The sequence below is a fragment of the Brachionichthys hirsutus genome, chromosome 4 (genome assembly GCF_040956055.1).
Source record: "Brachionichthys hirsutus isolate HB-005 chromosome 4, CSIRO-AGI_Bhir_v1, whole genome shotgun sequence".
Taxonomy (NCBI): domain Eukaryota; kingdom Metazoa; phylum Chordata; class Actinopteri; order Lophiiformes; family Brachionichthyidae; genus Brachionichthys; species Brachionichthys hirsutus.
In genome coordinates this window covers 867,427-880,199 of record NC_090900.1, presented here as the reverse complement: position 1 = coordinate 880,199, position 12,773 = coordinate 867,427, and positions in this window count along the sequence as shown.

The window sequence follows — 12,773 nt, the reverse complement described above, 5'->3', positions numbered from 1 at the left end:
GTGTGTCCCATCGAGGGGTAACGGGAGACAATGTCCCATCGTGGGGTAACGGGAGACAATGTCCCATCGTGGGGTAACGGGAGACAATGTCCCATCGTGGGGTAACGGGAGACCAGAAGTGTGTCCCATCGAGGGGTAACGGGAGACAATGTCCCATCGTGGGGTAACGGGAGACCAGAAGTGTGTCCCATCGAGGGGTAACGGGAGACAATGTCCCATCGTGGGGTAACGGGAGACAATGTCCCATCGTGGGGTAACGGGAGACAATGTCCCATCGTGGGGTAACGGGAGACCAGAAGTGTGTCCCATCGAGGGGTAACGGGAGACAATGTCCCATCGTGGGGTAACGGGAGACCAGAAGTTTGTCCCATCGAGGGGTAATGGGAGACAATGACAACCAAAGTGTGTCCCATCGAGGGGTAATGGGAGACAATGACCCATCGTGGGGTAACGGGAGACCAGAAGTGTGTCCCATCGAGGGGTAACGGGAGACAATGACACCAGAAGTGTGTCCCATCGAGGGGTAACGGGAGACAATGAGACCTGAAGTGTGTCCCATCGAGGGGTAATGGGAGACAATGACACTAGAAGTGTGTCCCATCGAGACGCACAGACGCATGCAGTCCTCTGTGCGTCATTACGCACATAAGTCACTTTCAAAATAAAACATCTTTAGACTGATAATAAAAAAATCCAAAATAAAATACAAACGTTCTGTGCGGCCCGGTAACAAATGCCTCATGGACCAGAACTGGGCCGCGGCCCGGTGTTTGGGGACCACTGCTTTACGTGATACGTTACTAAAAACAGACGCGAACTAGCAAAAATGCAAGTGCATTATATAAACTTTATTGGTAAGATTATATTCCTCTTTTTTTATTTAATTACCCCCCCTGGTCTGCGAAAGAATTGCCCGGCATGAAACCGGTCTGTGGCTGGAAAAAGGTTTTGGACCGCTGTCGGCATATTTAAACTTAAACACATTAAAGTTAAGCGTTTCATCAGGAGCTCTTTCGTGCTGATCCTCTCAGCGTGACATCATACCGGAAAGGAAAGATCAATGAATCATTATTATATAAAGTACGGAGCTGATGACACTTCCCTGGGGGGTTCCGTCGTTAACCTCGAGCTGACTGGACAGAGCAGAGCCAACCCGGACCTGGAATGTCCTCTCAGCCAGGATGTCTCTGATCCAGGTGAACATTCTCGCACCCATTTCTAATTTGTGAAGTTTTTTAAGGAGTCCCTCTCTACACATCATGTCATATGTGAAAGCAGAAAGCTACGCCTGCCCTCCGTACCTCATCCTCCAGTCTCACCACTGGCTGTCCATGGTGTTTCTCATGCTGTTCCTTCCTCCCAGTTCAGAAGACACTGTGGACACCCTCCTCTCCATCGCCTTGCGCCTTGGAGGTACAGAGCAATAGGCCTGTAGCTAGATGGAGATACGGGGCGCTTACCTGGTCACCGAACGGCACCACCAAAGCTTCTTTCCATCCCCGTGGCAGCTTCCCCTCTTCCCACACTGATATAGAAGCAGCAACACCCCGACGCCCCCCCCCCCCCCCCTCCTTTCTACCTGTACCTACCGGATGAAGACTCAAAGTTATATCCCTTCTCCTTTTTCCTGCTCCTCCAGCCCTCGCATCTTAGCGAACGATCTTGCCATCGGTTCTGTCTTCTCACCTGTCATAGATCTATAGATCTCTCTTCCCCACAGACCAACACCGGGTCACCCCACTCTATCCTGTGTCCTCCTGTCTTTCTTGTCATTCCCCACACTTCTCACACTGGCGCTGTCTGCCCTGTGTCACTACAAAGGAATTGCCCCCTCTGAGGTGATCCTCTCATTTAATTTGTCTATTTTCCACATTGAACTAGAAAGACAATCAGAGATTGCAGACCCCGCCTCCAATAGACTATTGGATCTTGTGAGACAGTAAACTAATTTTCCAATATATATATATATATTTTAGACATTTCATATTTAGTTTGCTCACAGTCAGGGATCTTTATAGTGTTGCAGACATATTTGTCCCTGAGTATAAACTTGCCTTCTGGACACTTTATTGACTGTTTCAAAAAAATATATATCCTATTTTCCATCCTATAATGTGCATATGTGAGTACTGATAAATAAAAGGGGGCTTAATGGACAGTAATGTTGAACATGATTACGTTTCTCCTAACTTATAGTACATAAATTCAGTATTTTTAAAAAAGTCCAGCCCGGTTGAGACCTGTGAAATTACGCGCTGCTATTGCAAGCTGCAGCTCTTCCCAGCGTTCTGCTGAAGAGCTGCTCCATTAATTGCAGTGGGGCATGATTATTCACGAGGGTTTCTAATTAGGAGGGAGTCAGGAGTGCTTTATGCTGGATAATTGCATGTGTCTGTCAGCACCGTTTAGCTCGGGGGCAGTCAGCTACAGTACTATTGTGAAATCAAGGCAGACTGCTTTGGCCCTTGATGTTTGAAATTGATTTTAAAGCGCTCATCAAGAGGACTGCATTTTATAAACATCACTTTTCCTTAATTTTACAGGTTCTGATGACACGTTGCTGAGCCGTTACCAATGTTCTTTTGAATTCCGGAGCATCAGTCAGATGGCCGCTAAAGTGTCCTTGTGGAGCAGATGAGCGCTACGCAATACGCAAATCACTGAGGATTTTTTACTCAATTTGAACTTCCACTTTAACTTGACGCGTACAATCAGTTGTGAAAAGGTTATGGAATTGGAAGACCTTGTCAGCTTCCATTTCTTTGTCAGATGAAATGAATATAACTCAGCGGCTACTCCCTGTGATGTCCGGACGCGTATCCGTATCCATATTGGGAAGTAGCTTAAAACCATTTTCAGGCTGCTTGTGAAAAGTGAGTGTTTTAAATCACTTCCGCCCCTCAGCATTGTGAATGCTTTAATGAAACGTGTCCACACAAATATGACTGTGTTAACATTTCCCTGTTGCCTTCTTGCTTTGTGCGTTTACCATATGGTGCCGTGTGGTGTTGCAGTGCCGGCTGCTCAAAATGCAGAACATTCACATTAATTTTGCTTGTGGAGTCGGGAGCATCCATTTGGATTTGCATGACGGGTCACCAGGGACACGTGGGGACTCAGTAGGACTGCTGCAGCAGCTGTTTCCCTGGGTGTCTGTTCCTCGGTAATGCGCCTCTAAACTTGATGGGCGGGAACAGCTTGCTCCCGTTCCACGCTGTTCAGCAGGGCAGACTAGTTCCAGAGTTAACTTGTCACAAACTCCACATTTACTCAGGGCTGCCTGCCGCCTCTCGTTTGCTGCTGAGCTGCCATGGGACAGCGGGAGATGCAAGACGGGCGAGTGGCTGCTGTGCTACTCATTATTCAGCAGCAGTACTTGGTTGGACTCGTGTTTTATTTGAAAAATAGTTTTTCGACACATGAAAAATGTGTTTGAGGGGATCTTGACTGTCTTGCTCTTTAATTGAGTATAAACTAGCTTTTGTTCAGTGTGTGTAACAGAAAGTACAGAATAGTTTACATATCAATTGAATTGATGTTAAATGTACTAGCTGTGTGTGTGTGTGTGTTCATAGGCTCAACACAATGTTGTCTTTATTTTGCACGTGTTGTTTGTCTTTGTGATGCTCCCCTCTGCTGGTGACTGCAGACTAAACGCTGTTGGTACAGCTGCCAGCGCCTCGTGTGGCGTCCATAAATAGACGTTCAGGTTGCTGCTGATCCAGTCGACCAGTTTAATTCTGAATAACCCCCGATCACAGCAGATGTTTATATACTGCACACACACACACACACACACACACACACAGGTTAATTCTGAATAACCCCCGATCACAGCAGATGTTTATATACTGCACACACACACACACACACACACACACACACAGGTTAATTCTGAATAACCCCCGATCACAGCAGATGTTTATATACTGCACACACACACACACACACACACACACACACACACACACACACACACACACACACAGAGAGTATATATTTTCTTTTCTTTATCATTCTACAGGCCTTTAAGCCGCAGGGCTTTATTGGTTTTAGAGATCCGCTGTATATGGAGGTGGCTTGTTATTGATCGCTACAGAATGTTAAATATCAGATTTATACGGTGTGAGGCTGTAAAAGTTGACTTTAATTGCCTCTTCCACGGAGGAAAGGTTTAGCTGCTGTTGGTTTTTCTGTCTGTCAGCAGGATCGTTCAGAAAGTTAGGAACACACTTTGAGGATGGTTCTGGGCAGAGGAAGGAACTATTCCATTCGATTTTGGTGGTAATCCAGATCAATATCTCAGATCAATATCTGGAAATGCGAATGATTTCTAACGATTCTTTACCATTGTTTAGAAGATTTTATCTTCACTGCGTGGACAATATCTGCAATGACTGGACCAGAAATAGCACAGCGACGTCCTCATCAGAGCCCGAACACATTAGAGTCTGATCTAGAGCTGATTCATAATCTGGATGTTTTCAATTTGCCTCGTCTATCAAGCATCGGGCAGTCAGACCCATCCACTGTGGGATGACACCCATAGTAGAGATGGATCTAGAATGCAGTAGTAGAACATACAGTAGTACACCAAGCAAGTAAAAGCCACAAATCTAGAAAATATTTCTTCAATGGCTTTTTTCTAGGAACTAAATCTTTCCTTTATTTCAGCTAAAGAATGAAGCACTGTGAAAACTGACCACTGAACCGAACGCTGTTGATTTTTACATTATTATTGATCGTATTGCACCATTGCTTCAGCAGCCAATCAGCGTTGAGGAGGAAGCTCAACGTCCCTCGAGTTGAGGCTCATATCGATGAAGCGATTTCATCGGCGTCGTAAACGTATCGCTAGTGAACAGTGCACTACGCACCTTCGATGAGAAAAGAAGTTCAACTTTAAAGATGGTATTGATTTTCTGCCCATCTGCAGACATTTAATCGGGCAGACCTTCCAGCTGCTTGAGCCCGCCGGCCCGCTGCATGCTCTCTATCGAGCTTTCACTTTGACCAGCGCAGGACAAGAGGAGGCCAGGTGTTGAGGACAAACATGAAGACGTGTCCTCACTTTGTTACTCGCTGCGTTGTCCTGTCCCGGTTCTCCCTGTAGAGTAGATTGATATTAACGTCCTGGTATTGTTTCGTTTTCTTCCATATTGCTCAAACATCAAAGTAATTCATTTCCTTTGTCGCCTCTGCCCGACAGCTTTGTGATGGAACCGTGGAACGTTAGCTCCAGCGCTAACGCATCTCAGCGCCAGTGATCGCTAACGCACGCCGCCTGTCAGAGGGTTTGAATCACAGCGCGCTCTCACCGGGTGTGGGGTAATACGATCCAGGCGTTTTGAAGTAGCCTATCAATGCATTTCAACCGGATACATTTTGAACCAACCTGATTGTTTGCCTCCTCTGCAAGAGGTCGTCTTACCCTTCCTGTCACATCAGCATCCATCAGCCACACACACACGTATCCATGAAATCGATGCTATCTGACATGGCAATCTGCGTTTGATGGTCCGCCACCTCATCGCTACGCAAAGATGCCACGCCCCCCCTCTACCTGGAGCTCAATGTTCCGAACGACCTTCCCTCTCAAGGTGCCTCAGCAAACAGGGATGCTTCAACACAAGAGTCATTCAGAGACGGGGAGCAGTCCAAGGGTTGTCCACTGCAAGCGTTAGCCGCTTAAATACCGCCGCTTGCTTCGGTAGCATTGAGCATGTTTAACTGGATAGAAATGGACAAACGGGATCATCCGCTGCGCCTCCTTTGGCTTCCTGCATTTTATTTTATGTCATGTTTCGTGTCGCCGGTTTGCCTTTGTCTTGTCCATCGGCGTGTTCAGTCCTTGAGGCGCCTACTTTTCATTTGCAGTTCATCACCTTCTAGTCTGCTGAGCTGCACCAGGATAGCTGAATCTTGACTTTCAGGCTCGACTCAGTCACAGCTACGTTCCAGCCGGCGCTCTGGCTGTCTCTTCCTGTGTTCTCTGTAGCTGTGTAAATCTGGTTCGGGCTTTGCTTGTGTATTTGGTATAGTTGTCTTTGTGGATTTCTCACCGCTCCAAATTGACTTGAACTTCTGTCAGCTTTTGAATTTAGATTGTTTGTCTGAATCCACTCTTTTACCTTGACTCTGGACTTCTCTGAATGTTCCTCAGCTTCGGGGACATGGGTTCCCTGGACTGCTCTATGGTTTCTATTTGCTTGTGGTTCAGCAAAGACGTTCATCAGCTAAGTCCAAGGTAATTTTATGTCCTCTGGCCCAACATGGATTTTGAAAAGTTTCCCATCAGAGGTTCTTTTTTAAAGATCTGTCTTTTCAGCGCTCTCGTCTAAATGGATGGTCCAAACACAACAGAAGGTTTCCATTTTTAGTGGAAGGAAAATGCCCCAAATGTGTTTGACTAATTTCTCTTCAGAGAAAAGTAGCAAATCCATGAGGAGGCGGACGAGTGGAGCGATGCGTCAACAGACAGGAAATAGCTGCTTGTTTCCTGTCCACAACCAACCGCCAGCCCCTCCTGCACAGCATGTCATTGTGACCTAAAATACTAATCACTAAAAAGTCACATCCTCAAAATCAAAATTCTCCTTTAACTCACCTAATACACATAAGTGTATTTCCAAAAGTTTAAAACCCGCAGTAAAAGTACATTCTCAACACAGAGTTTTGGTGGCATCTTATTCTGATTAAAATGAATGATGCCTTCAGAACTGGGTGTTGAGAATGTACTATACTGGGGAGTCTGGTTGCCTTGCTGTCTTCGGCCCCTTCTTTGTCTCTTTGGTCTATATGTCTATAGGTATCTGAACTCTCTACCAGTCTCTCAGAACTGAAGAAGCCTCTTGGATGAAGGTGAAACGTCTTCGATCTAACTTGAACAAGTCCAGTTGAATCTTCCGTTTTGCTATTCTGGATTTGCCTCGTCCAGGATGACTGAGAACCTACACAGACCTGTCGGAACAAACTCTGGGACATGGTGGGTGTGTAAAGATACCAGGAACAACCTCGAGCCTTTTGGTGATGATCCAGATCACCATGTGGACGGTGGAGGTCTGCTTTCTGAGTGCTTTTCGAGTTTCAGAGATCATTTTTATTTATACATTTTCAGCCTCCATGACTGCTCAAAGGACAACAGTATTTGTGTCATGTGCACACAAATACTGTAGAAAGGATTGTTTCATTTTATTTACTTCCAACCATTAAGATGTGCAACAGTAAAGAAAAAAGACAAACCTATGCTTATGCTAGCACGTAAAATGCTACTTTAGCCCTTCAGAATGAATATGGTGGGTTTCACTCGGTTCAAGCATCATTTTCACAGCATTCCCATGTGAGCACTTATCCAGATTAACAGCCCACCTTGTCGTGGGAGCTGGAGGATGACGAGCAGAGGAAGAGCCTGCATCCAGGGACAGACATGGACGACTCTTTGTGCTGCATGTTCATTCCTCTAAACAGTGTTTCCATTTGGAGCGTGGATTGTTTATCCTTCAGTGATTCCATCTTATCCAGCAGGATTTCATTTCCACGACGTGAAGACCTTGACAGTTTGTTTTCCTGCCTCTGTGCACTCGCAGTGTGCAGCGCAGGCCTGCAGCGAAATGCGTCCTCCTCTTCTGCCACTGCAGACCTGCTCACCCTACCTCAGTGGCATCCCCTTGTGCCGTCCCAGAAGCAGTTGCTTCTTCCCGTGTGTGATTCTGTCCGGGTCCACGGAGTGAAGCAGTGAAGAGCGTGCTGCTGCCTCCTCCGGGTTCAGACAGAGCTTCGGTGCACGTCCATGCGAGTCCATGCGGGTCCATGCGAGTCCATGCGGGTCCATGCGGGTCCATGCGAGTCCATGCGGGTCCATGCGGGTCCATGCGGGTCCATGCGGGTCCATGCGGGTCCATGCGGGTCCATGCGGGTCACTGCAGGTCCATGCGAGTCCATGCGAGTCCATGCGGGTCCATGCGGGTCCATGCGAGTCCATGCGAGTCCATGCGGGTCCATGCGAGTCCATGCGGCTCACCCGACAGCAGCACTTCAGAATCCAGATTTCACCTTGACCTTCTGAGCCCACTAGCTACCGCCTCCCAGATCAAAGAGGGGCGCTAACACAAACCTTGTAGATTGTGTAGCTGCGAGGTTTTGAGAGATTACAAAAAAATTAAATAACTAATATCAAGAAATTATAGGAAATATTATGGAACTTCTATCTTTATGATGCAACAAATTTTGTTTCAAATCGAATTCATTCTAATCTTTTTATCAGTTAAATGTAAAACTTGTCAGCATTGTTACCAGATAATCTAGACCTGATCAAGAACGTAATACTAATAGAAGTTCAGCTGTTTTTTACATGAACATGTATTTGATGTACTCCCAGCTAAAACGAGTGCAGGTCATTGCTTTATTTATTGAGTTACTTTCTGCTTGTATAGGAAGTTCTCTCCTCGGCTTTGCTGTTTTCTTTCTGTCTCCACCTTTACTTATTTTACTTCCCCTGATGATCCTCCTGTATATTTGATCCGTGTTCTGTCCTATCTTTTTTCGATGCTGTATTTCCTCTGTGTTTTTGCTTGAGCTGCATGTTTTCTTTTTGTTGCTTGCCAGCTGCTTCCTTTTACCTGCTTTGCCTTGTTAATGCCTGCATCCTGTCATTTTAACGTGCCGGCAGGTTGCAGGAACAGTCTGAGATGCTGCAGCTTTAGTAACATCATTATCAATACGTTATTGATGATAGGGCTGTAAAAAAAACATCAACACACTTGAGGATAGTATTTTTCTTTTATGTTCACGCTTCAAAAATTGAACGATATTGATCCTGACAACCATTTTTTTCAAAAAATGAATTAACAAAGTAACTACCTTAAGGAGGAACAACACTTTCTATTCTACACTAACAGCAGAAGTCTCCAAAATCCAGGAATGCTTGAAACAGTCCAATAAAACATTCTCAATCCGAGCCGTTTCAGAGGCCTGGCTAAATGAAGAGCAAACCTCAACGGTCCAGATCGATGGATATGATTTATTTACTACTAATAGGTTAAACAAAAGAGGGGGTGGGGTCGCACTTTGTATCGAATCAGGCGATCAGACCAAGCTGATCAAAAACATTTCATTGACAATAGAAAATCCTATGAAATGTGTTGCAGTGGAAATCAAAAAATATAATTGTAAGATGTGTGTACACAACCCTGGGAACAAATATTGATATATTCAAGGACACATTACTCGAAATGTACAACTCAATCAGTAATAAAATACTTTTTGTCTGTGGAGATTTAAACATAGATCTTTTGAATCCACATGGACAAACACAAACCACAAATTTCTTAAACTCTGTGTTCTGAATGGGATTGTACCCTCAACCACACTCCCGGGTAGGATTACTGCAACTACTGCTACGCTTATCGATAATATATTCACAAATATAACTCATGGAAAAATAACTGGAGGCTTAAACATAAATTATGTTACAGACCATCTGTCTGTATTTATATCCGTCACCTTAGAAACCAAAATAGACAAAAGTAGGGAGACAAAAATTTATCTAATTAGACAAATAACAGAAAGTGCCGTTGACCATCTAAGAAAAGACTTAGTAAATCAGAATTGGAGTGACGCATAGATTTAATATTTAGACAAGTCATGAAACATTCATCTTCATAATATCCAACTAAATGACAAACATTTGTGTTTAAAAGAGGAAACAAATACAAAGATAAGACAAAACTAAGGGATTACAAAATGCATGCTCAAAGACAAATGCATCATATGAAGAATTCCTGAAGTTGAGAACTTCAGGACAAGATTATGAGAGACAAGAAAATTATATTAAACAACTAAAAATAAACAGAGCATATATAAAGCAGGCTTAAAACAAGACAAATAAGGACATTACTCACAATACTTCTACTCAATACAATGATCAGGGACAATAACCGTAGCAGGGCCGACGGTGGTTGGGCGGGTCGTCCTATGATCGAGAGGTTGGTGGTTCGATTCCCGGCCCCGGGGCACGTGTACACTGTCGTTGTGTCCTTGGGCAAGACGCTTCACCCACATTGCCCGTGTGAATGGTGAGCGAGTGAATGTTGGTGGTGGTCGGGAGGGCCGATGATGCTCCTGTCAGTCTGCCCCGGGGCAGCTGTATCTGCCCCGGGGCAGCTGGCTACTGGTAGCTTCACCACCAAGTATGGAGTTTCACAACGTGAAGTTTCAAAGAATTTGGCTTTTTTGTCAATGATGTAATGGCGTGGGCTTCACAGGGTTAAAATGTACGGTCGTGCTCAATGATCCGTAATGATGGAGTTGGTGGGGAGGAACCTTCATTGACTCGCAGCCTGCACGGTTACAAGGTTGCTAATTAAAATCCATGCCCCTAATGAGCTTTTAGCACCCCTCTTGGTTAACATGGTTCCCTGAGATAAGAGCAGGAAATTGAGGTCCTTTTAATTAAGTGTAAGATTTACCAGCGTTTTTACTGCGTTTCGGTACTTCTCATTGCCCAGTCGGCTCGTCAAAGGACTCGGACTCGTTGCTTCAAGTGCTCTGAAACCACATTGATCATTCGGTGCGCTGGTCTCGGGCGGCGGCGGCAGATACGATCTGTCCCGTGAAGTTTATTGAGAGTTTGAATAACTCTAATGACAGTTCCACCCTCTGGCTCCATCCAAACGGTGTCAGGGCTCGTGCTCGCCTGTCTCCAGGGACGACATGATCCGTCTGCGGATCAGTTGCTCGACCACTTTGATCCAGAGTTAAACCTCACATTTGAATGTACTATGTGCTTTGAAGTTGAAGCTTTTTAGGCCACAGTCTTGTTCCTCAGGTGATTCATCTCACAGACTCTGGCGTGTCATGTGACCCGTTCATTAAAACCACGTTGTGGCGTGTATAAAATTAATCCAAACGCCACGGTGGGCTAAGTCGAAGGGGTTAAAACATTGAAGACGCGCACGCAGTACGTTGCACAGGCCTTGACAGATTTATTCCGCTCCAGCTCGCAGAGAGAACGGTTTGAGGACTTACTTTGGCTGTTGTAATGGTTGACAGTAAATACCTCATTGCCAGTGCGATCTGCCGTTGTTTCCGTCGCATCTATCCTGTGTTCATGATCATGCGGTCAACAAAGAGTTTCTCCTCACGCTCACCCCACCAGCATAACAAGACACACACACTGACACAGCGCAGGTGCGCACACAAATAAAGCCTCCACTCCAGCTGTGCCACGCCCCAATCACCGTGGCGTGGATGCGCACACACCCAGCGCGCACACACCCAGCGCGCACACACCCAGCGCGCGCACACACCCAGCGCGCACACACCCAGCGCGCACACACCCAGCGCGCACACACCCAGCGCGCACACACCCAGCGCGCACACACCCAGCACGCGCACACACCCAGCGCGCACACACCCAGCACGCGCACACACCCAGCGTGCGCACATTGGCTCTTACATTCCGGCCCCTAATTATTAAGCGATAATAATTACCCATCACCATTAACTTATAGGATAAAGAAAAAACATATACCAAGGGCACCAAGTGACACATAATAAGGCTGTCAGAGTCCAGTCAATAGAAATGTCCATACGGCATCCAGAACTCTTCCTGTAATCCATGGGTACGAGGGTGCCATTTTATCCACAAGTATCATGCCGTCCTCGGGAACGAAGTCCCTTTGAGCGCTGTTCGATTTGTGTCGCTCTTATAATCCCCTCTGAGGGGACCATTCACCGTCCATCCCAGGATGGTCTTGGTAGCATAAGGGCCTCCATTCACTCCACAGACCACCTCCCAGGGCTCAAGCGCCTGAGGTACGTTGGTGCCAATGAGTAGATCCACATCCGCATTGAACTCTGCAGGTATCTGTATGTGCTTCAGATGCGGCCAGCGTTCGAGGTCTTTCGCTTGTGGAATATTTCCTCGGTGGACAGGCATGCTCTTCTGTGTGAAGATTTCAGGCAAATCACAAAAGTGGTTGGATTCCAGGTCGGCTACTTCCAAATCCACTAACATGTCGCTGTCCACAACTTCCTCTTGCCCCATTGTTTTGAGGAGAATCTCTGTCTTCCTTCCGGTGAGGTTAAGCCGGTTCATGAGACGTTCAGTGCAAAACGAAGCAGTGCTTCCCGGATCCAAGAACGCATAAGTGACCAGAGTCTCATGTCCTCTCTTGCTCTTCACCTGCACAGGCAGGATAGACAGCGCGCAGTCCTGTTTGCCGGCCCCAGTTAAGCCACTGGACTGAACAGACACCCCAGCACCTACTCTGGCCCCTTCGTAGCCACCATTAGTCTGCGTAGAACTTGTTTGCATTGATTTGGACTGGACATGCAACAATGTGGGGTGTTTCAGATTGCATATTCCACACATCAAACGTTTTCTGCAATCTCTGCTCATGTGCCCAATGCACAGACAGCCAAAACACATCCTGTTTTCCTTCAAAAAAGACATCTTTTCCTCTTGCGTCCTTTTATCCAACAGAAGGCAAACATCCAAACTATGTCCAGCACCACAATACAAGCACGCCCTTTCAGGTAGCGGTAAGTTCTTTTCTCTTCTGTTTACAGACTCCACTTTCCTTTCAACAGGTGCTACAGTGATGGCAAAACTACTACCTCGAGGGTTTGTATCAGACCGGGATGTTACAGGCGAATCTTGAATATCCCCAAAGACAGGGTCACTTGCGATCTTAACTTGCCTCTCAATAAACTCCACAATGTCATGAAAGGTTGCTCTACGATGGAGCCTTCCCTGCAGGTCACAGGCCTCA